The sequence below is a fragment of the Rattus norvegicus genome, chromosome 8, assembly GCF_036323735.1.
Source record: "Rattus norvegicus strain BN/NHsdMcwi chromosome 8, GRCr8, whole genome shotgun sequence".
Taxonomy (NCBI): Eukaryota; Metazoa; Chordata; class Mammalia; order Rodentia; family Muridae; genus Rattus; species Rattus norvegicus.
Window position 1 is genome coordinate 94,354,576 of NC_086026.1, and position 26,349 is coordinate 94,380,924.

Below are 26,349 nucleotides of genomic sequence, written 5' to 3' on the forward strand. Positions count from 1 at the left end.
TATTTGGGGGTGGTTTGTGCAAAATTCTAATGTTAAAATAAAATGCCTAATTTGCACAAAGGCCCCAGGAAATTTCCTGTTTTCCCCATTAGTTTTATGCCACTGGACATTGTAGTATTGCTAACAATTTGATGAGGGAGACGGAGTGAATTAGTCCTCCAGACGTTGGAAGCTTGTGGAGTTATGCCCTTTTGGAAGCATTTTTTTTGGGGGAGGGTCTGAGGAATGTCAAAGCTGGCAATTTTGTGATGCCAATTTGTTTTTCCATCTGTCCCATACATTCAGACTGTTGTGAAGAATGGACATTACACTGTGCAGCCAGGCCTTTCATTATGTGTGTTGCCAATGTGATTTTATTTCCCAAGGCGAATTCACCTGTATGCTGGACTTCGGTGATTACCCACATGGAACCATTAAATCCTTTGACTGCTCAGAAAGAAACTCAAAAGTGACATGAAAAAATATTAGCTCAAATCTGAAGTCTGTTAGGGTAGAATACACAGGTTTGGTTCCAAACACATCCCTCACATATAGTGACGTCATAAATGCAAGCATACCTTTTACAGTCACAGAGTTCCACTGAGCATTCAAAAGGAGGAAAGCAAGAGCTGATAGGATGACCAAATATGGGTGAGCATGGGAGATCTCCACTACGGCTGCCAGCTCGTCTGTGTTTAAAATCTTGTTCTCTCAGTGTCTGATGCTTGTTGAAATTGCACATTGCATAATCTGATTTATCACTCAGATGAGTAATGTAGGTTTGGGCTGGTTTGTAACTTACTTTGAAATAGGAACAAGATTTGCAGCTTTTGGGGGAGTTCATTTGTCCAAGTCTTTGCCTGTTGTGTTCAGAAAATTTATTAATGTGGTATTGTAATCCGAAGGATTAATGTTGCATCACTTTCTCAATCAGGATATAGTTAGAAAGGAGTTTTAGCGAAAATTGGGAGATTTGAGATAAAAGTAGGAAATTATTTTTAAATTTTTCTAAAACATTGTAAACCCTATCATTTGGTAATATTTTGGTTTTGCGGACCACTGACTGCGTGGCCTTGAGTAAATCATTAAAATCCACCAGTCCCCATTGCTTCAGTGTCATTGTCTGCAGAATGGTCTTAAGAGTGAAAATCTATTCAAAGATGGAGAACAGCCATTGCTATGATGACCAATGAAAAGGTAGAGGTCACGTGCACATCCTATTACGCTATGCTCAAGGCTTTCATTATTACTGCCATTTCTCACAGTCTGGAAGGTCGTTAAAGGTTCTCTATGAGGTAATATTAATAAGTCACTGGAAACCATTAAATGCAAGCTAACATTAAGATACTTTATCTGGGGAGTTTGTTTGTTTTCGAAGTTTGCATTCCTTTTCTACAGTGCTAGCATTTAAAGTTCTTTTTGTGCATTTAATATATTTACACACAGATATGCAAACCTCTAATTTATAGTATATGTTAGCAGGTTAAAGTCAATGCTCATCATAAATTACTAAGCATTTTAATTAAATACAGTTTATGTATGCCTAGGAATTGTGTGGTAATAGTAGTTACAATATTTTGAAGGTTAATTTATTTTATTTTATGGTTGTATTTTTCTTGAATGTGTGTATACGTGCAGTGAGTAAGTATGCTGCTTGCAGAGATCAGAAGAAGGCACTGGATCTGTGGCACTGTATTATTTATGCTTATGAACTGGCATGTGGGAGCTTGGATTCAAATATGGGTCTTCTGCAGACACAAGTGTTTTTAATCATCAAGCCATTTCTCCAGCTTCTCGTTACAATGCTTTAAAGCACTTCTCTGCTTTTTAAACATGGCAAATTAAGTCTCCTACAGCCATACCTCAAATCAATACATTGAAGTCCTAAACTTTAGCATGTCAGACTATCATCTGCATGGCCTACCTCACTGTTGTAGTTAGTTGTTTCAGACTGGAACAATGTGGAATCCTACTTAGACATAAGTGGAGTTCTCATAAGAAAAGGAAATTTAAACACAGGAATGCCCAGGCAGGGGGGATGATGTCATATGCATATTTAAGCCTCATTAAATTAATATTCATTCACCTTTCTAGTAATTTAGGAGAAATTGTGCACTAGGTTTAACGCACAGTATTATATTGTGACCATATAAGAAAATAATGGGCAATTTAAATAGATAATATTAAAATTTACCTCATAAGAATAATTAAGTGACTTGAATAGTAAAAAGTATTGCCTTTACAGGGAGAGCTTGTCTCTAGCTGCTTAAGACATGTTTCGTGAACCAGTCCATGCATTTCTGTTCCTGATGTTTTCATGTGGAGATCTGCATATCTTTGTGCTCCTAGAATACATGTTAATTGCTCACAAACAAAACAGTTGGAAATGTCAAAATGTACAAAAGTGAGTTTTGTAAAATGAATAGATATTCACACAATTGTTTTTGGTAAGTAGTAGAACTAGAGCCAGAATTAATATAAGGGGAAAAGACATTGCATTGCAAATTTCTTTCTTGGGTATATAATAATAATAATTGAGACCTTTGAATTTCAATGTCCATAACCATGATATAGAATACTTTTCTTTTCCTTTTTAGCTGTTACTCGTGTTAACTAGAAATGGCTTAATTTGTGCAAATTGTTGGATTTTCCCCATTAAGTCCGCTAGCTATTCTCCTAACAAAGCCATCAAAATCGTGTTTCAAAAAAAATAAAAAATAGACACGAAATCTGTACACTTGAACTTTCAGCATAAACAAAATTCTCGTTTTAATTTGCTCCTTCCTTCACACTTCCCACTTCTCCCACTTAGATTGCTGCAGTGAATTCTTGGTGTCATGTAATATCCTCACAGGAGCAATTGAGTAAGTGTCTAATGGGAAGGAGAATGTGCGGACGCTAAATCAAGGTCTGTTATTGTACCCAAGAGATGCTACTGAAATGTCTGCAAGGCCAGAGTACACAGAGCAGGGATCAAGTGTGAGAGCAGACCTTGATGCTTTGGCTTCACAGTTGCCAGTGTGCTTCTCTTGCTCTCCCTTTGAGGCGGGACATTAATTTCTCCCAGTTTTGTAACCTTAGGTGAAATCCTATGAATATAAAATTTCTTCTATTCATACAGCACGCCACTGTAAAACAAAAGCTGGGTGGTATTTATTGTGCCTGACAGCTAGACCAGTAACCTTTGTCATTTCTTGCCAGTCCCTTAATGTCTTCGGTGTTGTGTCTTAAAAACAGTTACCTATTCAGTCTAGTCATTAATTAAAAGTCACATCTTATTTAATTTATGATATCTTAGTTGACTTTTGACATCAAGAATAGAATTGATTCTATCCTGGCTTTTTTATTTGTTGGAGCTTTGGTGAGTGAATTAGCACTGATTTAAACTAATAGCTCTTTTCCTTTGCTGCCCAAGTCGGAAGAGACACTTCCGCATGAAGGTGATGTATTGAGTTGGCCAGGTGCCCACTCAATTTGTACAATCCCAACTCTACCTTCATTCGTGATTATTAAACTTTAAGAGGAGATTGGTTTTCGTGTTTATTTTATAAGCCCATTCTAGCTCAAGGTCAGGGAAATCATAGCCATGTTGGCTATTTTCTATCATAATTCTTTTCTTAAAAAAAAACAAAATGAAACTTGGAGAACCACATCAGAGTTTTAGACAGTGGAGTCTGGCTTTGAACTCTGATAGAGCTTTCTAGCCAGAGCATCACTGTGGTATTATTTTGCTCCCTGTGTTTGCCAGAAGTGTGACTACTCAGCTATTAAGTCTATTCCATTGACTACCTATCACGACTCTCTGTATACAGCCTACACTTTCCCCGTCCGTCCATGCAGCGATGCCCTCCTACATCCTTGTCATTTCATCACTGAGAATAGCACAACGATAGGTATGAGTATGCAGGTTAGACTCTAATCTACACTCTTTGGAGTGCATGCCTAAGAGTGGTGGAGTTAGGTTTTAACGAGTCGACATTTTAAGCTTTTAAAAATATTTCCACAGTGGATGCACACCTAACGTCCTTATCTTTCTTAATTGAAATTAGACACAAATTTAAGTATCATCTGTTTTCTTTTATGTGAAATTAGAGGAGAAGGTTGCTATGGACCAACAAAGGGAAAAGGAAGATGAATAAAAAAGGGGGTGAGCCAAGTCTAAGTGCCATCCGTGCTGTGCTGAACAGCACAAAAAAATGCCATAGATGAAATGCCCTTGCTGTTTAACATTAATATATACTGAGTGAGTCTATAAATAAATGTGTAACAACAACTCTAAGGAATTGGCTACCAGCTGTAGCAATTAGATCTTGATAATATTTCAGCAGAGACAATGTAGAGAGACACCTGCTTTTGTGTCACCTCTGTCAATTTCTCCTTCACTCCTCTTCTTAGTAGCTTTTAAGGTAGGAATATTCTTGGGCTGAATGTTCTCTAATCACAATGATAAGGACATAGCCTTATATGTAACATGTAAAATCTGAATGTGATTTACAGGTACACATTAAGTTTGCTCTTGTAGAAAAAAGACCACAAGACTCATTTAGAAATTCAAGAAACTGGATGTACCTTTTATTTTGAAGAAAATTTGAACATTTTTCTGTACCTAAAGCCAAAGTGGATTAGCAACCTTAATCCTAAGATTACAGCATTGGAATGCGTTACACAACAAGTATACAGAGATTGTAGCATTGGGTGGTTGAGTTCACAGCTCAGACATGTTCTTAATCAGCACTGTGCCTTTGGAAAACTTGCTTAACTTTCTCAAGCAACCTTATTACCTATAAATCAGGGTTATAAGTGAGGCATAATTATGCACATGTGCAATTGCAGAATTTGAGAGAATGAGGTAGGACTGTGAATCAGAGGGAACCTGGACTTTGCATTAAGACTCTGTACATCCTCATTCTCATATAAAATATAATAAGTTTGTGAGATTATTTTTACAAAGCAAATGTCATGGTCCATCCCAGAGCACCCAGATGATGCTAGGTGGTTGGACCTCTAACAGTCTGTTAGCCTCTGTTGCCTGTCTTTGGATCTCTTTCCTTTGTCTATCCTCAATGGAGGAAGATGGACTCAGTCCTACTACAATGATGAGACAAGGCAAGTTGATATCCATGGGAGGTTTTCCCTTCTCTGAGAAGAAAGGGAAAGGGTATAGGGGAAGTGAGGTGAGAAGTAGAGACTGGGAGGAGAGGAGGGAGGATAGCTCACATTGAGATGTTAATTAAAACAAGGTGAATGGCATGGCACAGCTTAGGTTTCTCATACATGATGATGCCACTCAATGCAGATTCTCCACCAATAACCTCTAACAGAAAGAACGGTAGTGATAGTAAGCTAGATGTTTAAAATGTGTTAGCCGGGTTTTATTAGTTGGATGAAAGAAAAACTCAGTTATGAAATTAAGGAGAATAATGTATGCTTGATTGTTAGGCACAAATTTCATTTTGTATCCTTTAATGCTTTAGATATCTGAAGTGGAAAAGAGAGAATGATAACTCTAATCAGATTATATGCTAAGAAATCATCTTTTAAGTATGTAGAATATCTTATTTATATCTGACCAAATTGTTAATAAACACCTAAAGTTATCAATTTTCTTTAAAATGCTATAAATATTGATATGTACTCTTGTTATCTCTGTTTTGTTGCTTTATGTTGATTTAAGGTATAGTCTTTTTGTTAAAAAAGTCAAGGGAGACCTGAATGTGATAGCTCAGGTTGGCCCCAAGCTTTTTAATGACTTGGATTTAAGTGCCCTGATACATTCCCAACTGGTTACAGTTTTTTTCTTCTTCTAGGATTGTACATCCTTAAGATAGGGCCTAGCTAATTGAAGTGAGGTGATGGGATGTGGTCCTTATGGATTATATATAGTAAAACCACTGTTACTTCCCTTCCTCTTTTTCCTCACTCATAGAGAAATTAGCATGTCACCTCACATGCCTACTCCACTGGGACAGGGACTGCTCTCATCCTATGAACATCCTAGGAACATACTTAAGTTCCTCTCCCATGAACATAAGTATCCTTGCCCATGAAGCCATGACCCAAAATAAATTCTTTGTCCCCACATTCCCTTTTGTCAGGCACTTCAGTGTTAATAAAAGTAGCTGGTACACTTGTACTCTTGGTACAGCTTCTCCTATTACTTTTTAGATGGCCAGTTCTGAAAGATGGTGAGGATATCAGTAAGTTATAAATTCTGTAAAGATTATAACTTACCAATAACACAGTTGAGCAAAACTTTTGAAAAAAATAATTTTGATGGAACAAGATCCCCTTTTAAAATAAATCACACATTTGTTACGGTACATAAATAAACAGCTGGTCTAGCACTGCAAAAAAAGTCCAAGGAGACCAGAATGTGATAACTCAGGTTTGCTATAGGGTTTTTTTTTGATTCTTCTAATTCTTGCAATTTGTCTTTATTTTTGAGATCCATTTTAATTCTTAGCTTAGACATTATTTTTCACATGTGAATTTAAATTTTATGACGTGATTTTTTGATAAGTCAATGAATTTCCCTGTATCTTTGTAAAAATTAACTTTTCCCTGAAGCTGTGATATGTTCTTGTTTTCTCTTCTGTTCCTGTAAACCATTTATCTCTTTTAATACTGATATAAATTGAGTTTCTTTGATAGCATTTTAGATGAGATAGTTTGTAGTCTTTCTCATTTATTTTAATCATTTTCTGTACAAGGGTATCTTGATTTAGTTTGTTGATTTATACTAAAAGTTGTCTGGGGTTTTGATTGATTGTTTTCCCTCTAAGACTAACTTGAGTGGAACTAACATCTGAAAAAATACCAACTCTACTGCCCCCTGATTTTGCTATTTCTTCATTAATTATCTGATATCTCTAAGCAATGGTTTCTAATTTTCAGTGCATTGATCTTAAGAGTTTTGTGTCAGGATCATTCCTTGATATTTCACATTTTAATGTTTTTCTTTAATTAAAAATAGGGTTTCTTTTAAACAATATATTCTGATTTGTTTCTTCTACCCCAGCTCCTTCCAGTTCCTCCTCACTTAACCTCTCTTTGGATCCACATCTATTTTATCTCTCCGTAGAGAGCAAAGAGGCAAGTTGGGAACAATAATAAAATAAGATAAAATCACAAAAAGTACCCGAAAAAGCTAAAAGGAAAAGGTAAAAATGCAAAATAATTTGTCTTTCAGTGAATAACATATATAGAGGCAGAGACACATATGTTCCTACATATAGGACTCATATAAAAACACAAACCAGGGAGCCATAATATATAGTTTAAAAGCCTGGAAGGTAAAACAAACACTCTTGCACAACATATGAGACAGAGGGCTTCCAAAGATGCCTTTGATTTTGTTTAATGTTGGTCATCTACTACTAAATTTGGGGCCTACCTGTGAGAATCCCTGTGAGAATCCATTGGAGAAAAATGTGTTAGTGCTTATCAATGGGTGATAGCTTTTGGGTCAATGATGGGGGTATGCATATATTTTTCTCTGAGCTCTAGGACCCCATCTGGTGCAGACCCATGCAGGCCATGTGCTTACTATCTCAGTCTCTGTGAGTTCATGTTTGTGTTCATTGTGCTGTATTTATAAAAGCATCTACCCTTGGCGTTCTCTGTTGCCTCTGGCTGTTACATTCTCTCTGCCTCCTCTTCTATGGTGTTGCCTGAGCCCTGAAGGGAGAGATTTGTTGGAAATATTGGATTTATGGCTTAGTGTTTCCAGCTTTCTCATTCACTGTACATTTCCTGGTAGCGGTTCTCTGGATGTGTTCTCATCTGCTACTGTTGGAACCTTCTCTGATGATGCATGATCAAAGCAAGGATCTATGAATACAGCAGAATGTCATTGGGAGTCATTTTATGAATATGCTGGTAAAGTAGAACCGTAGTCTTTGCTTTCTTTATAGGTCTCTGGCCTCTTTATTCTTGGGTTCTTGACCACATAATCAGTGTGGTTATGGGTTCAGTCTCACAGAGTGGCCATACCTCAACCACATCTTGGTTTGTAACTCCCAAAAGCTTATGCAACAAGTGTGCCAGTGTGTCTCTCAGGCAGGTCACCACTGTAGATTGAGAGGGTTGGAGCTGGGTTGGTGGTTACTTTTCCCCTTTGGTAGTGTGCAGAGTACCTTCCAGGGCCATGACCTAGTCTACAGGAGTGAAGGCACAGAAGTCTAGGCAGGCACAGTGTTTACATCTCCGCAATAACTGATTTGTGCATTGGTAGCTGTCTTCAGCATTGGTTGTTGACTTCAGCCTTACCATCAGTCTGTGAAGAAACAATAGGCATAGCAATAGCCTGGGTTATTTTGAGATCTGTCATGGGACCCTTTTAGCCAAACAGACGTATCCCATTCCAAGTATCCAAAACTTTATTTGGTGGTGAAAGCTGTCCAGTCATGGTTTTGTCTCCCTTGTTCTTTCATGATTTCATTTCTGTAGACTTCATAGAAGTATGTATTTTAGAAAACTTCTTCTGTATTAAAATTTCTTCCTCCTCCTTCTCTCCTTCCTCTTCCTCCTCCTCTTCTTCAGTTTTATCCTCCTCCTTCCTCCTTCCCTTTTTATTTAGTATCTACTATTATCTATGAGCTCAACTTGCTATTTATTAAGGAATCATGTCTGCCTTCATTAACATCACAAGAGTGGGCCTTGACCATCGAATTTCTAGAAACACAGACCATTTGAAATAGGAAAATAAAGAGATTTTCTATACTCAGAGCATGGATAACTTTTAAGGACCTTAAAAGTCTATGGACTCCAGCTTGAGCTCAGAATAATACAAGCAAAGCTGAAGACTAGATTCAGATATTAGTATGTTTATAAGTCTTCCTAAGCCCCTCTCTATTCTGAGTTACCCTTGATCTTGAACCCCTTTGTTTTGATTTGTGCCAATGTGTGTTGTGTGCCATCTTTGACTATCTTTGTGAGCAGTTATGTTTAGGGTTCAGTAATGACGAATATGTAGATTTAGTTATGTTTTATTCCTCCCCTCTAACTTTAAATTCTCTATGACTTAAATTACAGGCACCTGAAGTTTCTATTTTTCCCATGTCTCGTGGATCCCTAGACTTCATGTCTCTAGATTTCATTCTAAAGAGTTCCTATAGTTCTACCTCTCAGTTTTCTAATCTTTCTTCAACCACTGATCGATCCTGCATATTTTTCATTCCATAGATTGCTTTTAGCTCTAGAAGTTTAATTGAATATATAGTTCCAAATTTCTTTAAATTTAAAACCCTACACATTATATGTGCAATAGATGCCTCCATATCCTTATCTGTTTGGATTGACTTTAATCCTTTGTGCTGTTTTGTGAATGGATACATTTTCCTACTTGTTTTACTCATGGCAATTGTTTACTAGATATGAATTCGGAGTTTGGCTTGGGTGTCGAATATTTCTGTATTGGTATGAATGTACTTGAGCATTATTTGCTACTTGATAGAAGTTATCAGATATGCCACATCTCACTTGTCAAATCAGTTGCGGTCTAAATATTCCTGAACAGAATAAAAGTACATATTAAACCACACAGAGAAAATATAAGACTTTTTATTTATTGAGTAAAGGAGAGAAAATGGATTTTTCTAAGAAACCTTGAATATAATTGCAGTTTCATATTCTTGGCATAAAAGAAATCAGGGTGGAGCAAATGGGAGTTGAGCAACAGTGTAATGATGAAAATCATAATATATTTAGTCTGTTTTTCCCCTTTGTCTGGTTTTCATGCTAATCTACTTGGTGCAGAGGCACTTATGTTCTCTTACAATTTTCTACGTGAATGATATTCAGTAAAGGAATGTGAATGTATGAAATCCCAGCTGATGGGTGTGAAAGAGGCATTTAAAGCTGCAATCAATTCTTGAGGGTGATTTATGGATTTAGATTCAAGTACTTTAAATTGCAGAGTGCATTACTTATTATAAAACCAGTACACATCAAACAGAAAAGTAGAGTGGGTGGATCCATTCGCTCTACCTTAATGAAATCAAAAAGAATTGGCTGATGACCTGACAGTGGGAGAAGATTGCCACGAATGGTCCTGTGATGACATGATAAATAAGCTGGAGAAATAAAATAATTACCATACCAGATCCATTGAGGAACATTTTAAATTTGCCTTCTTCTATGGAACCCCATTGATCAAAATGATGATGCTTATTTGTATTGGAGCGTCAACATTCACATTTTCATTCAACAGAATGTTTTGCCACCTGATTTTTGCTATACTTGTCTGAGTTCTGTACAAGTAAATTTAGGAATACTTATAATTCCCTTTGTTTGTTTAACTATTCTCTTTTTAGTTATAATATTTGAAACTTAGTTATATTTGCATGCCTAGGTCAAAATGGACCTTTAATCCTTAAACCTAACTTTTGAGATTTTCAGGAGAGAACACTGTGACATGTCACCTCTGATGCTGGACAACACAGGATAGCCTGCTGTGAGTGCTGCAATCCAAATTTATCCGTCCTGCTGAATCTGTGTTTTGAATTATTTTTCCCTTCTATGTGTTAGTTCTTTTTTCCAACTTGAGTTTTTATTTTCCTTGCTGAGGCCCATTTTATTATTCCAGCATTTCCCACTTTAGTATCATCTGCAAAATGAATTAAGACCCTGTTTACTCCTTTGCTGAGGTCTCTGAGACACAGAGGCTCACAGACGTGGGGTTAGTATATGCCTTTGCTTTTCTCTCTTGCACCATGCTGCACTGGCTTGCAGGAAGCAGTGCTCAACCTACTCTCCAGGATTTCTATGGGTGAAGGAGGTTTTTTAATTCATATTTATAACCCATAACAGAAAGGGAAAATATGGTTGTAGTAATAAATTTTCCCTTTTAAATCTGGACTAAAGCAATCTAAAACTTTTATTAATTATCCCTCGGCACGTGTTCAGACAGGGCAGAGCAAAATTCAGGAGAGAATAGAAAGAAATCTTTGATGCCTTCTCTTGAGTAATTTACAATCTAAATAAGATGTCTATATTTTCTATTTCTCTCTATATATGTACACCACATAATATATATACATGTGTATGTGAAAGTATGTGCATAAATATAAATATGGAAATCATGGAGGATATAAATCAGCTGGTACTCTCTGTGTGGAAGAGGGCATTTGTGTGTTAGGAAATCAACTTAGGTGAATCCTGAGGTCATTAATATAGCAAATCTGTGGTTTTCCAATGACTTTACACACAAGTGTATACACACGCGCATGCACGCGCGCGCGCGCACACACACACACACACACTTTTTATAAATTCATGATAAAAGTATATGAGATCACAAAAGAGAAAATTATCTACCTTGCAGTACACACACACACACACACACACACACACACACCCCACAATCAATGTACTTAAATTCAAGACAAAATACAGAAGATTATATTAGAGAAAAAATATCTACCTTGCAATCCATTACTGACACATTAATAAACTAAAGATTACTTTACTCACTAAAGATTCATTTAGTTGAAGGACTTAAACAATTCTGATCTCAGTGCTGCTGGGCAGGCAGTGTAGAGTTTCAGTTATGCATATCCAGGGCTACCTCTTATAGAGAGAGTCTCTTATGAGCATCACCTGTCAATAAAAAAGCTTATGGCCAAAGAGCCGAGGCAGGAAATAGGAAGTGGAACATCCAGCAGGAATAGAGAGAATTCTGGCAAAGAAGCAAAGATGCAGGAGACTTGCCCTGGTGGACTTAATGTTGAGATGGACTTAAAAAGACAAGGAGAGGATTTGAACTCAGGTTAGAGTAAAAGAGTTAATAAGTTAAAATCAAGTCATAGAATGAGCTGAAGCTCATCGTCTAAGCATTTCTTAATAAATATTTAATTTCAGAGACACTATTTAAGGAACTGAGTGGTCTGGATGAAAAGTATGAAGTCTCAACCTCTCCAGGAAGTAGGGAAGTGTGTAGGACACTCTCCAGGAAGTAGGGAAGTGTGTAGGACACTCTCCAGGAAGTAGGGAAGTGTGTAGGACACTCTCCAGGAAGTAGGGAAGTATATAGGACACTCTCCAGGAAGTAGGGAAGTGTGTAGGACACTCTCCAGGAAGTAGGGAAGTGTGTAGGACACTCTCCAGGAAGTAGGGAAGTATATAGGACACTCTCCAGGAAGTAGGGAAGTGTGTAGGACACTCTCCAGGAAGTAGGGAAGTGTGTAGGACACTCTCCAGGAAGTAGGGAAGTGTGTAGGACACTCTCCAGGAAGTAGGGAAGTGTGTAGGACACTCTCCAGGAAGTAGGGAAGTGTGTAGGACACTCTCCAGGAAGTAGGGAAGTATATAGGACACTTCCGCATTTGAATCTGCAAATATCAACATTTCTTTTTTCTGGAAAATTTTCTTGGAGGTTTATGTTTCAGATTTTACTAGAGATGAGAAATGAAGAATAATTACTGAGAAATACTTCATGCTCATTAAATTACATAAAACATGAAATATTTTTCAAATTCATTGCCATGGTGAAATACACTTTTCTTTTCATAGTCTTATTTTCATGGAACCACACATTTTCCTTGCTGAGACTAAATATAACCTTTGAAAAGATGTCAATTAATTTATTCTAGTGAATTTGGGGGATTTTTCGATCCCACATCAGTGCTTTTCCTGGACGGTTTAAATTGGTTCATGAAATATTTTTGACCAGCTAAATCTGATGACCTCTCTGCTCTCTAAGTTTCATACCACAAATGTCATAAGCAGAGACCAATGAAAAGTGCATCCTACATTCCAGCAGGCAAAAGTAGCAAGGAGCTTTTCTTGTGGCTTAGTAAAGAACAGGTTTGTTGATTAGAAAATGACCACTTGAGCACAGTAACAAGTGGCGTCATTTCCTGACCTACATTGTGTATATGACTGGCCTTCTATTATCTGATACACTGAGTTCACACTCTTCAAGCCTCTGAATCTTGTCTCTAACTTTGCTAGCGATCTTTACCTAACCTCGAAATTTCTTTGATGGACTTAGCTGCCAACTTCCCATTTCTAAGCAAAATGACTATTGGAAACAAATGGAGAAAAAAAGCTATGTTGGTATTCTGTCTAAGCTCCACCCCCACAGCTATCTGGCAGCAGCCAGCTATGCTCCACCCCACCATCACCTAGCAATAGCCAGCTGTGCTTGACTATATAAGGGGCTGCTTGCCCCCTCCTCCTTCTCGTACCCTCTCTCTTACTCCCCTCTTACCCTCTCTTGCTCTTTTTTCTTTGCTGCTCTTGCCCCCTTCCCCATCCCCCCTGGCCCCCTCATGTGGCCATGGCCTGCTACCTTTCTGCTCTTCTACTCTTCCCTCATTAAACCTATCCACGTGGAACCATGGTGGCTGGGTGTGATTTGTTCAGGCACCGGCCGAGATTCGAAACCCTAACAAGCTGAATGAGTGATTTCAGCAGTAAATTTAGGTTTATTATAGATTATGATACAATAACAAGATTGAGAGAGACTACTATGAACAATTATGTACGTAAATTGGATAACCTAGAAGAAACAAAAAATTTCCAGATACAGACAACCGTCAAGGCTGAATCATGATCTGAAAGTCTAAGCGGACTGAAAGCAACTGTAAAACTGATCAGTAACTGAAGTTTTACACCAAGGAAGTCCCAGAGCTTTATAAGTCGGGGAAGATAACACATACAGAACTTAATGAACATGGAGAGGTTGAATTGGTACCAAGTAGAGTCTTTGCCCCTATGTGATTATTCTATCAAAGGAGAAATATAAAACCAAATATCACAACTCAATAATATGCTTCTTAAGGACAGTTACACTGATACCTAAGCCACATAAAAACTCAATAAAGCAATTCCACTAAAATCAGGGACTAGACAAGACTGCCCACACGCTCCCTATCTATTCAATATAGTACTTGGAGACCTAGACAGAACAATTAGAAAACAAATGGGCAAAGGGATACAAATTGGAAAAGAAGAAGTCAAAATATCACTATTTGCAGATGATAGGATAGTATACTTAGGTGACCCCAAAAATTTCACCAGAGAACTCCTAAACCTGATAAAAAAACTTCAGCAAAGTGGCTGGATATAAAATTAACTCAAACAAATCAATAGCCTTCCTCTACCCAAAGGATAAACAGGTTGAGAAAGAAATTAGGGAAACTACACCCTTCACAATAGTCACGAATAATATACACTACCTCGGTGTGACTCTAACCAAACAAGTGAAAGATCTGTATGACAAGAACCTCAAGTCTCTAAAAAAAAAGAAATTGAAGAAGATCTCAGAAGATGGAAAGATCTCCCATGCTCATGGATTGACAAGATTAATACAGTAAAAATGGCCATCTTGCCAAAAGAAATCTACAGATACAATGCAATCCTCACGAAACTTGCCAAAAAAAAACCAAAAAAAAAAAAAACCAAAAACCAAAAACCAAAAACCAAAAACCAAAAACCAAAAAACAAAACAAAAAAAAAAAAACGAAAACAACAACAACAACAACAAAAACCAAAACCCAAGGAGAGCAAAAACTATTCTCAACAATAAACTTCTGGGGAAATCACCATCCCTGACCTCAAGCTGTATTACAGAACAATAGTGATAAAAATAAAAACTGCATGGTATTGGTACACAGACAGGCAGATAGAACAATGGAATAGAATTGAAGACCCAGAAATGAACCCACACACCTATGGTCACTTGATTTTTGACAAAGGAGCCAAAACCATCCAGTGGAAAAAAGATAGCATTCTCAACAAATGGTGCTGGTTCAACTGGAGGTCAACATGTAGAAGAATGCAGATCGATCCATGCTTATCTCCTTGTACAGAGCTCAAGTCCAAATGGATCAAAGACCTCCGCATAAAACCAGATACAATGAAACTAATAAAAGAAAAAGTGGGGAGGAGCCTGGAACACAAAGGCACAGGGGAAGATTTCCTGAACAAAACACCAATGGCTTATGTTCTAAGATCAAGAATCAACAAATGGGACCTCATAAAATTGCATAGCTTCTGTAAGGCAAAGGACACTGCTAATAGGACAAAATGACAAATGACAGATTGGGAAAAGGTATTTATTTATCAATCCTACATCCTATATAGGGCTAATATCTAATATATACAAAGAACTCAAGAAATTAGACTTTAGAGAATCAAATAATCCTATTAAAACATAGAGTACAGAGCTAAACAAAGAATTATCAGCTGAGGAATACTGAATGGCTGAGAAGCACCTAAAGAAATGTTCAACATCCTTAGTCATCAGTGAAATGAAAATTAAAACAAACCTGAGATTTCACCTCACACCAATCAGAGTGGCTAAGATCAAAAATTCTGGTGACAGTAGATGCTGGTGAGGATGTGGAGAAATAGGAACACTCCTCCATTGTTGGTGGGATTGCAGACTGGTAAAACCATTCTGGAAATCAGTCTGCAGGTTCCTCAGAAAATTGGACATTGAACTACCTGAGGACCCAACTATAACACTCCTGGGCATATACCAAAAGATGCTCCAACATATAAAAAGGACACGTGCTCCACTATGTTCACAGCAGCCTTATTTATAATAGCCAGAAGCTGGAAAGAACCCAGATGTCCTTCAACTTAGGAATGGATACAGAAAATGTGGTGCATTTACACAATGGAATACTACTCAGCTATTAAAAACAATGACTTCATGAAATTCTTAGGCAATTGGATGGAACTACAAACTATCATCCTGAGTGAGGTAACCCAGTGTCAAAAGAACACACATGGTATGCACTCACTGATAAGTGGATATTAGTCCAAAAACTTGGAATAGCTAAGAAAAAATTCACATATCATATGAAGCTCAAGAAGGAGAACCAAAATGTGGATGCCTCAGTCCTTTTTAGAAGGGAGAACAAAATAATCATGGGAGGAAATACAGGGGCAAAGAGTGGAGCAGGGACTGCCCTACCTGGGTTCCATCCCATATGCAGCCACCAAACCCATTCACTATTGCTAATGCCAAGAAATGCTTGCTGATAGGAGCCTGATATAGGTGTCCCTTGAGAGGCTCTGCCAGAGCCCTATTGATACAGATGAAGATGCTTGCAGCTAGCCACTGGACTGAACAAGGAGACTCCAATGGAGGAGTTAGACAAAAGACTGAAGGAGCAGAAGGGGTTTGAAATCCCATAGGAAGAACAACAATATCAACCAGCCAGACCTCCAGAGCTCCCAGGGACAAAACCACCAACCAACACATAGAAGGCTCCATGACTCCAGCCACATATGTAGCAGAGGATGGAATCGTCCAGTATCAATAGGAGGAATAGCCCTTGGTCCTTTGACGGATCATTTCCCCAATGTAGGGGAATACCAGGGTGTTGAGGTGGGAGTAGGTGGGTGCGAGTGGTTAGATGGGAGTGGGAGCATTTTCATAGATTCAGGGGAATCTGGGGGGAGTGTGGGAGAAGGGGTTAAAAGGGATAACATTTGAATCTAAATATATAAAATACCCAAGAAAAAATAAAATTTAAAAAAGACTCAATAAAGAAATAGCATAAAAGGGGTTGGGGATTTAGCTTAGTGGTAGAGCGCTTGCCTAGCAAGCACAAGGCCCTGGGTTTGGTCCCCAGCTCTGAAAAAAAAGAAAAGGAAAAAAAAAGAAACAGCATAAAATATTAATTTCTCTATGAATATAGAGTCCAAAATTCTCAATAACATACTTGCAAACTGAATCCAAGAACACATCAAAAAGATTTCACCATAATTGAGTAGGCACCACCACAGTAATGCAACATATAAACAAACAGAAAAACAAAAGCCACATGATTCCATAAGACTCCCCGAAGCCTGCCTGATGTTTGGCTGTAGATCTCTGCATCTGTTTCCATAGCTGCTGGATAAAGTCTCTTGGGGGCCAGTAATGCTAGACTGTTTTCTGCAAACACAATCTTATTAGTATGAGGGGTTCCTTCTCTCCCATGGGATGAGTCTCAAGTTAGGGCAGTCATCGGTTGGCTATTCCCTCCACCTTTGCTCATCTTTATCCCTGTGTTTCTTAGTCAGGACAAATTTTGGGTCAAACGTTTTGTGGCTGTGTCGATGTTCCCCTCTTTCTGCTTGGCCTTGCCACAGATGTGGCCACTTGAGTCTCTATATCCAATCTGCTAGGTGTGTCAGCTAGGGTCACCTTCATAGGCTCATGGGACTTTGCCTATCCCAGGTCTCTGGCCAGTCCCAGATATTTCCTTCACCAATTTCCGTTTTCTCTCCAAGCCCTTTCCTCCCCTACCTCTCCATACCTGATCACCACCTCACTACCCTCTTCACCTCCTCTCCCATTCAGTTCCTTCCTTCCATCCACCACCAATGTCTATTTTATCCATTCATCCTCCCTTTGGCTGTCCTTATTACCAAGTTACTTTGTGTCTGTGGGTTGCAGCATACTTATCTTCTACTTCATGGCTAATGGGCACTTACAGGTTAGTACAGATCATGCATGTCTTTCTGGGTCCAGCTTACCTTCCTCAGGACGATATTCTCAAATTCCACCTGGTTTCCTGTAAATTTCATAAAGTCTTTGTTTTTAATAGCTGAGTAGTATTCCATTGTTTAAGTGTACCACATTTTCTTTATTCTTTCTTCAGTTAAGGGACATCTAGGGTCTTTTTTTCAAGTTTCTGGCTATTATAAACAAAGCTGGCATGAAAAAGTTGATCAAATGTCCCTGTGGTGTAGTGAGGCATCTTTTGGGTGTATGCTCAGGGGTGATACAGCTGTATCTTGGGGTAAAGGTATTGCAATTTTTCTGAGAAACTGCCAAACCAATTTCCAAAGTGGTTTTACAAGTTTGCTTTCCCACAAGCAACAGAGAAGTGTTCCTCTTGCTCCATATCCTCACCAGCATGTTCTGTCACTTGCGTTTTTGATCTTAGCCATTCTGACGGATGTAAGATGAAATTTTAGACTTGTTTGATTTACATTTTCCTGATAACTGAGGACGTTGAACGTCTACTTAAATGTTTCTCAGCCATTAGAGATTCCTCTGTTGAGAAGTTTTATCTCTGTACACCATTTTTAATTGGGTTATTTAGAAAACTCTTAAAAAGAAAAAAAGTATTCTTTGAATGGGTAAATGAAAGAACTCACTAAAAACAAGCATGATGGCAAACTGCAGGCTTGTATAAATCTCTCATGAAGATAAAAAGCTGATATGTGCAAAGGAACTAAGGGAAGAGTATTCTACAGTATAGGGTAGTACCAAACAAATATTATACATGTATATGGCAATTATATTTCCACTTGTTTGTATGTTGATTTGATTGCCTCACTATATTGCTCTGGTTGGCCTAGAACTCTCTTATGTATATTCTGTAGACTAGGTAAGGCTAGGTCTCACTGAGATTCACACTTCTCTGCCTCCTGCAAGTGCTCAATTACATGCATGAACTTGATGAAATGATTCTTAAGAAAAGTGATTTTTCTGACCGGAGACAGTCACCCCACAATATTATTTTCAAATGGACATATAGTTTGTGTATGGATAGATACTAATGATCAGCTCCTTAAAAGGGTCTGAGTTGTTTCGATGAAATGATAAGATGTGAAAAACCTAGACTTATTTGTGATTTGGAAAATCCGAAGTATAAATTTCAGTCAGGCTGGGGAAGAACTAAAGTTGGAATTCTGCTTTTCAGATAGTTTTATTTTTCAGGCTTCAGTGACTTAGTTGCAGAATTCATTAAGCTTCCATTGAATCTTGCATTCCTGAAAAGGTTCCCAGAGACATGATTCCAGATCTTACTCTAACACTAGCCTTCACAAAATTTACAAGAGTTCATGAAATAGTGTTTGGCTATTTTTGTGTTTCTGACCTTCAGTTCACATGGGCATGCATCCCTAGTAAATTAATGGAGTGCATCTGGAGAAGGTCTGGAAGGTTATCTTACGGGAATCCCTCCTCCAGTGAGATGTTTTTCCAGCCTTAGTATGTATGAGCACTTCCAGGGACTTGGCTTTCTCTATTTTCTCAGGGAATTCTTTGCAAGTTGAAGATATTTTTCTTGTATTATTCTAAATCATGCCCCTCTGCTAACAACATTGACCTGCTGGCCTTAGGAGTTTTCTTTTACAAAACCTGATTGATCATAAGACAAACTTTTACATTTCTACATTAAGCTTTACTTAAATTTAAATTTATTTTTAATAAATTAAATTTAAATATCTTTGGCACCTTTGTTTTATAATTTTTCTTTACTTAAATTTGTAATTAAAACAGATGACTTGAATACTTGTTGCTATAACTGTTACCTATTCAGTATAAGCTTTTTCCTGCAAGGTAACACAATGAAGTATTATGTTCTATTTTAATTTTGTTTTCTTTTTTACATTCATACTCTTTACTTTGTTTTTCATTTTATCAGATCTATCCTAGGCCCTTACACATACTATGTATAGTGGTTTGAATATGTTTGTCCCAGGGAGTAGCACTGTTAGGAGGTGTGGCCTTGTTGGAGGAAGTGTGTCTCTGTGTAGTTGGCTTGGAGACCCTCCTCCTAGCTGCCTGAAAACAGCTGACTTCCTTTCAGTGAAGATGGAAAAGTTTGGCTCTTTCAGCACCACATCTGCTGGGATGCTGCCATGTTCTGCCTTGGTGATAATGGACTGGAGCTCTGAACCTGTAAGCCAGCCCCAATTAAATGTTGACTTTTATAAGAGTTGCCTTGGTCATGATGTCTCTTTATAGCAATGGAAATCCTAAGTAAGACAATTGGCAAGTGCTTTGTTATTACCCTATTCACCCAGTTTCAGAAAGTGTCTCTGAAGTAAATCTTTGAAAGAAATTATAAAATTTCAAACAGTGCTAGATATATGGAGGAATGATAAAGAGATAATGATAATGATTTTAGTTGGGATCTATGGGAGGACTTCAGCAAGAAAGTGATAAGACACTCCATAGATGGTTACAGGCTAATCCTCTGTAAAGTATCACCACCGCCCAGCTGGTAGAAGTCTGGAACTGGACAAAAAATGACAGACAAGGATTAGAAGGTTTCCTTTCTAGCAACAGCATAGTATTGCTGTATATAGATGTCGTTGCTTGGTGAGTTATTTTAGGTTAGCAGTCTTCAGTTCTCAATAGAGCTCACTGAGTTCATTTCATATTCTGCTATGCCCTCAATAGTGCTCTTAAAAATCTCTTCTTCCCCAGTATCTATTCTAAAGATATTTTGAACATTGAACTAAACCTATTGTTCTAAAAATAGAATGGTAATAGCAAAACTAAGTTTTGAAATTCTCCCAATTTGATACAACTCCATGACTTCCTCTCCACCTTCAACTGTTGGATCCTACTTCTGCACCTGCAGCACCATTGCAGCTGAGTTTAACTTTCTTGATCTCCAGTTGATCTCCAGTTTTAAATATGGGTTCAAATAAACTACTGATAAATGATAATTAATAAAAAAACAACTGGTTCCTGTTGCTGTTTAAGTATGATATTACCAGATTCACAGGTTAAAATCTTGGTCCCAGATTTGGGGGTCTCATCAAGAAGTGCTAGGAACTTTAAGAGGTGGGGCTGAGTTAGAGATCAGTAAAGGCAAGATTTATCTTGCTTTGGCCCTTTCAAATCTCTTACCTCTTGACTTTCTACCTCTAGGCATCTATCTATCTATCTATCTATCTATCTATCTATCTATCTATCTATCTATCTATCTTTCTATCTATCTATCTATCTATGATGCTTCTGCTTGTCATGGTTCTGAAGGTAGCTTAGCAACAAAAACAAAACAAACAAACAAAACAAAAAACACTGAGTGAAATCTCTGAAGATATGAGCTAAGATAAACTTCCCCAGATTTATGTTGTTTCTGTCAGCTATTTGTCATAGAGATGACATATGTCCCCTTATTCTGTAACTAGTTTTCTGAGTTTAAAGGAGAAGTACCAATTATGTTAAATCTTTTAATTTTTTGAACAAAACTAGCTGGCATGGTTTTGATTTATAATAGCAATCCGAATAAAGCATAAAACAGGAGGAACTAGGCTTTTCTCTTGATCTACAAGATACTATTTAATACGAGTTTTATTTTGAGACAAGATCTCATTTGGTTATCTCTGCTGGCCTAGAATTTGAGGGAATCCTCCTCCTACAGTCTTCTATCTGTAAAGATAGCAAGAAAAAGCTGCCATAGTAAGTTACTCAAAGTCAATCTCCACTATAATGTAAAGTTTTAGAAGGTAAATAAATCTAACATTTATTTCATAATTTTACCTCATTAACATATTTCTTTTAAAAATTTGCAACTAACTGGCCAAATATAGAATCTATTACCTTAATGAAGTACTAATGAGCACTACTATAATTTTAATAAGTTATGAACTATCATTCATTTTCCTTCCAAATATACCACACTCTGTAATTTCTTCATATTATCCTTTCTTTGCCTTTATTGTCCATCAATTTGCTACTCCTTACATTATATTATTTTATTATATTATATTATTTTTCTTTTATTTGCATATCTTGAATTATTCTGAGTTCCTTTTGTGGGTCCTGTTCTTACTGATGCATAACATTCTTAATTTTTCATTTACCTCTGGAAACTTTTTCATCCATCTATGGTTCATATTGTTTGAAAGATTCATTTCAGTAACTTGCTATCCTTTAAATACTTATATTGATATATATTAGGTAGAAAGCAACATTAGGCTTCTAGAAAATAGACACATCCTCAGGACATATCATTATCATTTCAAACGATGAATGTGTTCATTTTTAATATCTCATTTATGCTCATATGGATTGGCCAAGTATGTAAAAATATTCTATTTTTTCTTTGCTTTAGGCAAGGATGAACCAAACTATATTTCTATTATTTCTTTGCTTCAGAAAAGGAAGCACAAAACTAGGAATGTGGAACTTTGCATAATTTACTTAATATATACCCTGACTCCTGAGTCTGAAAGGGATTCCTTTACTTCTTAATATTTTAAACATTTCCTAAGGAAAAGAAATGGCTCTGAGCTATAAAAGATTAAATGGAAACATCTAAATAAACACTAAAGACATTTTTTAAAATGTTGAACTATCCCTTACTATTCAGTCATGCATCTTTGAATCCAAGCTCTAGTTCTTTTCTCTGAAATTCCTAGCCTTACAGAAACATGAAAGCATTCACTCTCTCTCACCAACTGTGAAGTACCTAATCCTTATATAGAAAAAAATTCCAATTAAGGTAAGACATCCCTAGCCCTTAAGAAGAAGAAATAGAGAGTAATAAAAAGTAAGAAATATATTGTTTATGTGTGGAAAGAATTGTAAAAAACATATACTTGTATTGGTGGCCAAATCTTTGGTTTGTAACTGTTCAATAAGGTACATTTTCAGGTTTTGGGTTTTAAAATGTTTGTTTCCTAAATGTCTTAGAATGATTCATCTAGTCGATCCCACTGTTTAGCCAGATATTGTGGCTATCTCTATGTCATTTAAAACAGAATACCAAGTTGAAATCTTTCCCCTTCAATGTTTGTCATATCAGTTTGTCTTTTCTGGATCCCTGGCTTAATAAACCCATAGAACACCAAATAAAACCAAAAAATAAACTCTCCATGACACAACATATAGTTAGTACATCAAAGATTAGAATAAAAGTCAAAAGGCTACAGGAAAGATTCTTCTATAAGGATGGTCAGTAAAAGTCCTACAATTGCTATGGGCAGAGACTGTCATCCATATTGTAGTCTTCTATATTTGTTATATTGTTTTCTTGTTATTTTTGTAAATGGGGTTCTGAGGGCAGAATTCTTATTATATGAGATATTACATTTAAATATCTATTTTTGGTCTTGATGGAGAAAACATCATATTGCCTATATCTTTTGGTATTCCTACTAAATATGATGATCCGATTAGATTTTCATGGTCTCCCTAGAGCCTGAATAAGACATATTTGACAGTGAAGCAGGTAGAACACAGAAGACATGGGTAACTGTCACCTAAACATTCCTGCTCCTCCATGGGTTGTAGTTTTTAATGAGAACCACGATTTCTCATGTCTTCATGGATTATGATTCTCTAACCAGTACTATCTAATGGGATATGAGTAGAAATTACTTGGACCATTTCCTAAACTCACACAAGTGTCCCTTATATCCTCCACTCCCCCACTTTTTTCCTCTACGGTCAGCTAGAATGGAGACAATGCCTAGTGTGATTTTAGAAGCCACATACTAAAATAAAATAGCCTTCCTTGGTTTGAATATAAAATATGACATGGAGGATGACTTGTTTTGCTATCAGGATTGATTATCAATTTAATCTCTGAAACTTACAGAAATAAAAAAAAAACTGAATCCTGGAAGTTTCCATTTGTTTCTCCACATATAACATGTCATCTGTGAGCTGTCAAATATGCTTTAAAATTGACTTCAAGATGAGGCATTGGTCATATTGTTTACTTGTTCAAATTGGTACTGGGGCTTGAACTTAGAACCTTTTGCACTCTAAGCAAAAACACCACAGCTGTACGTAATCTTGATCTACTATAATCTTTGTCCTAGCATATAACTTTAATAAGTGCTCTAAGAATTGTGACTTTCGCAGTAATATTTCTTTCTCAATATTTTATTAGTTAAAATAGAATGACCATCCACATCTATTAGATCCTCTCTGGATGCTCATTGTAATTTATTTTCTTTCAATTCCTAAATTACGAATCTCACTTTTTATTTTTAAATTTGTTTTCCCTTATTCTCAATTCTTTTCAACACTCCTGCCGTCACAAACTCATATACACAGGACTCCGAGTTCCTGGAATTAGAAGGAAAAATATCCTCTTGGAATTGTCAACTCATTATTTTACTCACTATGGACAAGTCACACAATCTTAAGCTGCCGCTGAGGTGACATTCCTTCTCTGGATATGGCAACCATTGAGGATTATTGACCTCATCACGACTGTAAGAATTTATTATTTGTTTCTTCACAAAAATCTTGAATTTTTTTCACATTCACTTTGCTTGGCTCAAGCTGACAATGAATTGGCCACAGCAAATGGAAAGGAGTTTTCCTTTTAGTCTCTAATACTCAGTTTACTTTAGTGAATTTCTAGAATTAAACTTCTTACATATATATATATATATATATATATATATATATATATATATATATATATGTGTGTGTGTGTGTGTGTGTGTGTGTGTGTGTGTGTGTGTGTGTGTATGTATGAAATGATTAATTAATGACCAATTTCAGCTTGCCAATTTTAGGCACTTCATTTTTTTATTACAACTGAATTTTTTTCTCTCCACAGATACTTAAAGCAATATTCACATGATTATGTCCTGATCACAAGAGTTGACACCATACAAGTTCACATGGAATATTCTTGTAATTCAGATTTTCAGAAGAAGTTAATTTCAGAGTTGTGATTTTACTTGTTGTCTAAGGCATTTTTATTGAAAAAAATGGAATATGTGGCTGTAAATGAAAGGCCTCTGTGGGATAACAGATATGTTCACAACACAACAGACAATTCATGGAGCTAAGATTCAATCTTTGAACAAATCCAGTAGTAATGTTAAAAACAGCCAACAAATGAGAGACATTAATTTTAGCATAACAGATGAAAAGCTCCTCAAAAATGTGCTGCCACAAAACTCTTTTACAAGAGCAAAAGCAATACTTATGACTTCTGCCACCACCCTGCTCCCAACTCCTGCTGAATAGCTGTGGGTAGTTGATGGCTTTTAGTCAGTTTTCTTGAAGAATCTGGCTCCTGAAAGGCTACTCAGGCTCCAGTAGACAGCCCATACAAATGGCACTAGTAGACTCAATGGATTAAGTAGATTTGAAGAACAGGGAGGAGTATATGGGGGACCAGGAAGGAGAAAACTGAAGGCTGAAGTATTTTAATTAAAGAATAACCTTAAAATAAACAAACCTGCTTTGCTACTATTTGGTATTCTTGATTACATAATAAATCAATAATATTTTGGGAAACAAAATATCACATAAAATTGGAATGGAGTAGTAGTGAGGGAGATAGGGTGGAAAAGGAAGGGAAAATAGGGCATACATTTAATTGAAACATGTTATATGGATATACACATACACATGTGTATATCTTATGAGTATCCCAAATATCAGTCATATATTTTATGAATATTCCTTGATATCTAGTGCTGGCCTAACTAACTAATCACAGATTACTTGAGACTAAGCTCAATAGCCTGAGAATTTGTCAGCGCCTTATTTAAGCAGGTTCTTGTATAGCAGTCCTGACCTTCTGTTCAGGTAAACTTCTTTTTTATATAATGGGAATTTTTCCATTATAATTTTTTCTCTGTAATTTAAAAATGCTATAAATTTGTTTTAACATCTTTTCAGTTTTATAAACAAGAATACTACTGTAAAGAGCCTGTAACTGTCCCTCTTCTAGTAGTCTTGAAAGAAAATACCTTTATGTCACTTTCTGTGGACATTTAAAACTCAATATGGAAGCAAAGTTTAGAGCAGTGACCGAAAGAATGGCCATTCAGAGCCTGCCCCACATGTGGCCCATATATATATTATATATATATATATATATAATATATATATCAAAACTAGATAAGATTGATGAAGCTAAAAAGTGCATACTGAAAGGGACCAGATATAGATCTCTCCTGAGAGACACATCCAAAGCATGTCCAATACAGAGGTCAATGCTAGCAGCAAACCACTGAACTGAGAACAAGACCCCCTTGGGGGGAATCAGAGAAAGGATTGAAAGAGTTGAAGGAGCTTGCAACCCCATAAGAACAACAATGCCAACCAACCAGAGCTTCCAGGGACTAAACCACTACTGAAGGACTATACATGGACTGACCCAGGGCTCCAACTGCATATGTAACAGAGAATAGCCTTATTGGGGCACCAGTGGAAGGGGAAGCCCTTGGTCCTTCCAAGGTTGGACCCCCAGTGCAGGGGAATATGGGGGGGTGGAGTAAGGGGGATGGATGGGGCAATACTCATATGGGGAGGGGAGGGGATGGGTCTTATGGACAGGAAACTGGGAAAGGGAATAACATTTGAAATGTAAGTAAAGAGATGTATCTAATAAAAAAAGTTAATAGATTACTGAAACATACTGTTCAACTATTTCTTAACATCCTATAGGAATTTTTAATACCTCATTGAGAACTAAAAATTCCAGAAGATTTCATTATTAGTAGATTTGAAAGAAGGGAAGCCCATGGAAGAAGGGGAGGAAGAATTATAGAAGCCAAAGGAGTCAAGGACACCAGGAGAACACAGCCCACAGAATAAACTAAGCTGGGGCTCACAAATGCCAGAGCAGCAATCATGGAGCTGCACGGACCTGAGCTAGGTCCTCGACAAATGTGTTATGGTTGTTTGCTTGGTATATT

General features: G+C 37.0%; 1 long non-coding RNA gene across 1 annotated transcript; it reads left to right on the forward strand.

Moving 5' to 3' along the window:
• The first annotated feature begins 557 nt into the window (after positions 1 to 557).
• On the forward strand, positions 558 to 24,895 carry LOC102557561 (uncharacterized). Its single transcript, XR_594054.4, has 3 exons — positions 558 to 630; positions 23,738 to 23,898; positions 24,252 to 24,895. It is a non-coding gene; the product is annotated as an uncharacterized LOC102557561 (long non-coding RNA).
• The last annotated feature ends 1,454 nt before the right edge of the window (positions 24,896 to 26,349 follow it).